Here is a 6400-nt window from a genome sequence, read left to right as displayed (position 1 = left end):
AAATATATTGAAAATTTTCACTAAATCTTAAATTTTTAGAGACTCTAAAATAAGAAACCCAACTTCATGCCGATTGCAGAAAACAATCGGATCACAATCTTGCAAAGAGGGAGATGAGAGTAGAGGTGCTAAGTGAGGAAAATATTTGTCAATGCCACGATTCATTAATGTTGTAGAGTCCATAATCTAGGTCTCTTTAAAAAATTAAAACATAAAAATAGCCAAAAAAAAATTTAATCATCTATTACAAGGAAAAGGCCACAACTTACAACACATAATTAATAATGCAACACACCATCAATGGCCAAAAAAAACATGATCTTATTGTGAAAGATTATGTATCATAGTACATTATTGCCTCATTTTTCACTTTTATGTTGAAGGAGAAACCCTAAACACCAATTATTTTGATTAATTAGGCGCATAATGGTCACTACAATGATTTTAATGAGCAACTACATTAATCGAGCATGTCTCACCTACATGCGAAAACCCTTAATGCCATCTAGTTTGTATTCAATAGTTGCTATATTGACAGACAATTATTTCTTTATATGTTTTTCTTAAGAATCTGCAACAGATATCAAAAGTAAGGAAATCATTTGCTTTTTTTTCTAAATACATCCAATGATTTTTACAAACAAGAAAACAAATTTTTGTAGTTACTCTAACTTATTCAACACCCAACTTAACTTATCTAGCAACCACTATCAACTTAACAAACTCATAAAGAGAATAAAATTAAGAACAACCTAAAAAAGACTCAAGAGAATTTTTTTTTTACTTATTATCGGCACAAGATTTGTCTCCCATGATTCACCTTTTCCTTGGAGTTGATACTATCCATTCAAACATCTCTAGGAGCATCTAGAGAAAAGAAGCATGAGGTATTATTTAGTCTTCAATCTTAACTATTATTAATCGCTTGTAGGTCGTTCAGATCATCCACTTGTTCACTTATTTTTTATACATCTTTGCATGTGGAGACTATCAACATGTATAGGTGTTTACAAGAGTTAAATGGAGTTTATTTTGAGAAAGCTAGTTGTTGTTGAAAATAGATTGAAGAAGACCATTAAAAAGGGAGATTGTTGAGAATAGATTGATACAAGTATGATTAACATGCTTCAATCATTGTTTTGTTACTGATGTCAAACCTCTTATTTGTTGGTAAGACAATTGCTTATATGATTTAAGTAGTATCACTTATTTGATTGATGAACAGGATTTGATCAAAAGATGTAACAATAGCACCTAGAGGGAAGGTTGAGTTATGATTATGTAAAGAAGTACAAGAATTAGTTAAGATAGTGATAACATGATGCATTGATAATCTACTTAAAGGTTACAAAGGTTGGTTACACTAAGAAAGTTTAGAAGAACAAGTCAAAAAAAGTTTGTCTACAAAGCTTGATCAACTGGATAGTAAGTACTGAGGAAAGTTAGTGCAAGTCGAGCTGAAAATCAATTGGAGCTGAGTAAAAAATTACTCTAGTGTATGTTGAGCAAAACAGTGGATGTCAAGTAAATTTTAGTTGGTACCAAGCACAAGTAAACTTTAGTTTTTTTCAAATAATTTCATAGAGGATGTCAAGCAATGTAGTATTTGTCAAGCATCAAAAGCTAGATAATGCTGAGAGACTGCATTGTTTAAAAGATCAAGAATTCGATGGATCTGAGCTGACAAGTTTGTTTTCTTGGAACGTGTGAATGAGGTGAAAGATAAGGTTGATGAGTTGGTGGTGCAAAATTCAAGGTAAACCCTTTTTAGGAAAAATTCAACAAAGATTCAAGGAGAAGTCTCAAGAAGAGATATGGAATGTGATGTAGATTCATTGTATCCTACCTAATCCGTCCTAACCCCAAATTGGATGATAGGAAATGAACGACAAAAGATCTTAATTTTCTATTTATAGGAATGGTTGGTCAGAAGAAAAGTGTGTCATGTGTGAGAACCTAAGGAAGACAAGGAGTCAAGGGTTTTACTACATCAAGTGACCTAAGAGAAGAGTCTGCATTGGTACGTTAAGCAAGAAGGCCTACGGGTATGAATGCTTGAAGGGTGAAAAACTATTAGAGCTAAAACATATGAAGTCCAAGTAGAATGGAGGACAAAAATAGTGATCTATAATCTACAAATGAAGTTGTAAGTTGTTATCAGGTCAAGCCTTACTATTACTCTCTAACAATTGTATTAGTCTAGGGTAAATTCTTTGGATTTATGTTGACCTAACAATCTTTTGTAAATCTTTTAACCTAGTGGCATTCCATATGAATGATCTAAAGTACTCTAAAAGGGCTCAATCCTAATAGGGTGATTGAAATTCTTTAAAAGGGTCACATTTAACAATGTGTATTGTAACCTTTAATAGGGTTGGCCTTTCATAGGGCATCACTTTAGAAGAGTGAAAAAGAGTAGCATGTTACTAGTGGTTTTTTTCAAATTGGGTTTTCACATAAATCATTGTGTCAAGTGTGTTGATTAATTTTTTATGTTTCATGTTTACATTTTTGCAAGTTGATTTGATAGTAACCTACAAGTTTTAAATGATTTCATAATATTATAGATGCATGCATGAAGATAAATGTTTTATGGGTTCACTAAGTTGTGAAAAAATTATTTATACGTCTAGACCTTGGATAATTGATTCACCACCCCTGCCCCCTCTTATTTATTCTAAAAGTATTCTACTTAAGAGGACTATTTTAAAGGTACTAGAAGCATAAAGCTCAAAATGTCAAAAAGAGAAGTACCAAATCTCAACAGTGATAACTTTCCTGTATGGAAAAGTTTGAAGAAGCTACACCTTGGAGGACTTGGATATCATGCACAAATACCAGTACTATTGAGCATGTTGACCCTATTGGAGCCCCAACAATTGAGGATATGAAAAAGAAGAGAACCAGTTTTTGCATCACACATTATGAAAATCCCTAACCCTAAGCCTTTTTATACAATTTTTTTATCACTTACAAAATTAAGGATAGAATAATAGAAAAATATTAGCCAATTCCTTTTACAATATAAGTTCATATTTGGCTTCCCCTATGGTGGCGTCGCCCCTTGACCCAATCTTGTACAACAATAGGTAGCACACCTGGGGCACTACCCCTTGACCCCATCTTGTAGAAGCTACCCCCAGACCCTATAGAAATAATCTAGAGGGAAATCGTGCCGAATAAACTTCTGAGTTTGATTAGGCTCCACATCACAACACAAAGGATGGAAGATGACAAAATATGCCAAAAAAGGTTAACATCTTTGTGTTCATGAGTATAAACATGTATATAATTATATAATTTAGTTAAATTAATAAAAAGTTAAAACACTTTTAGCTTCAGTGAGAACAACCCTCAAACAAGATTAACTCTAATTTTAAATTGCCTGCCTCAAATTTTAAAAATATTTTTCTTTGATCCTTTCTTACTATTATAATAGCTTTGATAGCCATTGTTGGTTTGCAAAAATACCTTGCTCAATAGAGACTATGATTTGACATACGACCACAAAAAGTCTTCTATTGATCTGTATATTTTGCATAATTCAGAATTTCAGTTATGGGCTTTTTTATCTGATATCCTACCACGCTTGCAAATAATATGATTCATCAAGATTTTCAATGCTAAACATGTCACATATAAGGTGAGGAATCCATTTATCCTGCTCATGTCTATCAACACAACTTCAAAGAATTTACTAGTTGCAGAAAAATATCTTAGCAAAATAGATTCCAAAATTGGTGGGGATTATCTCAAAAACTCTAACACTAGAGAATATAAGAAGAAAAAAATCCAACAACAATAGTAAAGGGCAAGACTTAGCAGAAAATTTTTATAACAATCCAAGGTACATTTTCTCCTCCATTTCTCTTCACCCACAATGGCCTAAACCACTTTTTTTAGGTTTCTCTAATTTGTACTTAAAACCCTCTTCTTGGGTTTCTAGGGTTTTACAAATTTTACTAAATTCTTATTCTAATTTTAATTTGGAGACTGCTTTGGAAGAATTGTGTGCTGAAAATTCCCTCAGGCTATCACCACAATTCATTACACATGTACTTAGAACATCAAAAGTTCAAAAATCTCCCAAAATTGCATTTAGGTTTCTCAATTGGACTAGAAAGCAACAGGGTTTTGAGCACGAATCAGCCTCCTATGTTGTTGTGATCAAGTCCTTGGGAGCCGTGGAGGATGTGGATAGTATTTGTGTTGTTGCCTCAGCTTTGAAAGCTAAGATATATGAGAACCCTAAAAATGTCGAAGATATGAGAAATTTTGCAAACCTGGAAAACAATGAGAATAGGGAATTGCCAAAATCTAAATTAAAGCTATATGAATGCAATATTTTGATGAAGAATTTTGGTAGGACAAGAATGGAAGAGGAAGCATGGGACATTTGGAATGCAATGAAGGAAAATGGGATTCAACCTGATATTTTTACTTGCAACTGTTTAATTGATGCATTGGTGAACAAGAATTGTGTAGATAGGGCTGAGAGAATTTTGGAAATGATGATCAAAGAAGCTAGAGTTGGGGTTAGGAATGGACCAGATGTTGTTTCCTATTATATGATTATCAAGGGGGTTTGTAAAGTTGGAAGGATTGAGGCAACCATGGAATATTTGAGACAAATGGAAGTTAATCATTGTTTTCTTGATCAAATTACATATTTAACACTTATGTAGGCCTTTCATGTAGAGGGTAGGTTTGATCAGAATTTGTCACTTTTCAAGGAGATGCCTGACAGAAAGTTAGAAATACCTTCCCATGCATACAATTTAGTGATTTGTGGACTATGTAATGAAGGTAGGCCATACGAGGGCAATAAGCTACTAGGTGATATGTTGAGGAAAGAATGCAAGCCTGATTTTGAAATTTATGCGACCCTCATTGATTCTTTTTTTAAAGTGGGTGACAAGGAGAATACCCTGAAACTTTTGGAATAGGTGTAGGAAAGGGGATACAAATTGCACAAGTTTACATGTAGCACAGTTGTTAATGGACTTTGTAAAGTTGGTGAAGTGGAACAGGCTTGGGATTTTTTGGAATGGTCTCAGGTGCTTGGTCTTGATGTCAATGCATTTTCTTATAGTGCAATCATTGATGGGCTAAGTAAATCTCATAAAATAGAGGAAGCAGAAAATTTTTTTAACGCAATGCCTAAGAGGGGATTTGGTAGAGATGTATTTTGCCTCAATGCAATCATTGATGGGCTTTACAAAGATACAGAAATACAGAAGGCTATGAGGATTTTGCGTCACATGGAAAAGGAAGGTTGTGAACCAACAATTTACACCTATACTATATTGATTGATTGGCACTTCAAAGTGCCCAATTCAGAGACAACCTTAAAATTGCGGGATGAGATGATTGATAGGGTATTTCCCCAACTGTAGTGTCATTTAGGACCCTTTCAACTGGTCTTTATCTCTTAGGTAATGTGACTAGAGCATGTAGAATATTAGATGAGCTAGCAATAATGGGTGTGGTTCTTGATATAGCGTATACTGATATGATAAAAGTCATGCGCAAGGCTGGCTACATTAAACAGGCATGCAAGTTAGCAAATGGAATTATAGACAGGGGTCATGAAGTTCCTAGAAAATTCTGCTATGCATTCATCAATGCACTGTGAAAAGCTAGAAAAGTAGACCTGGCCTTAAAAATGGTGCATAGTAGGATTGGCATTGGGTACAATAGGTTAGGAAGAATAAAAAGGAAAATTAAATTCCGAGCACTTGTCGAACCTAACAAGTAGATGTGTTGGTCATATTCTCTAGTAGAAAACTAGATGCTTGGTGCAAATCAAAACATTGAAGATAGATTTTGGAAAAAAATTTAATAGCCAATTTGGAGATTGACATGAGATGCATGCTATTGAATAGTTAAGTTTTTTTAATTAATTTGTAGAAGCACAATTTTAGGCATTGTATATGGGTTTAGTATTTTGACTTGATTTCTAGAATTACCAATTTCAATGCAACATGCATTGGAGTATAAACCCTTCCCTGCCATCATAAATGATATCAATACTCACAAACACTTTTAATTCTTATTGCAGAATAGCAATGCTCTCTTGGGAAGGCTGAACAATATTGTGTCATAAGTTAGCCCTTGTATTTCATCCCAAAATGAAGCCTAGTTTGTATTGAGGGACCAATATCATTTCATAAAGCAAATACATAGAGATATGTGAATTTTCTTTTCAAGAATTCAATGTATTCAAATGCAAGCTGCAGTAATTCAAAGAGTTATTTTATTTGTCTTTTCTTTCTCAATTGGCAAAGGAGTTCATGATTCAATTTCTGTCTTAGTTCGCTCAGTGTAAGCTTTACTCTCTTCTGGTTGGTTACTGTTTTATAATAGTTCAATTTCCTTATTGTGTCTTTTCATTTGAGTT

The 6400-nt window shown here is 33.6% G+C and overlaps 1 pseudogene; it reads left to right on the top strand.

Moving 5' to 3' along the window:
* The first annotated feature begins 3620 nt into the window (after positions 1 to 3620).
* On the top strand, positions 3621 to 5758 carry LOC149549805 (uncharacterized; annotated as a pseudogene).
* Positions 5759 to 6400: the final 642 nt, after the last annotated feature.

Source organism: Cupressus sempervirens, chromosome 7, assembly GCF_028749045.1.
Source record: "Cupressus sempervirens isolate cs-2001-9-10 chromosome 7, ASM2874904v1, whole genome shotgun sequence".
Lineage (NCBI taxonomy): Eukaryota > Viridiplantae > Streptophyta > Pinopsida > Cupressales > Cupressaceae > Cupressus > Cupressus sempervirens.
Note: the sequence above shows the minus strand (reverse complement) of the source record. Positions and strands in the feature narration are given on the sequence as shown.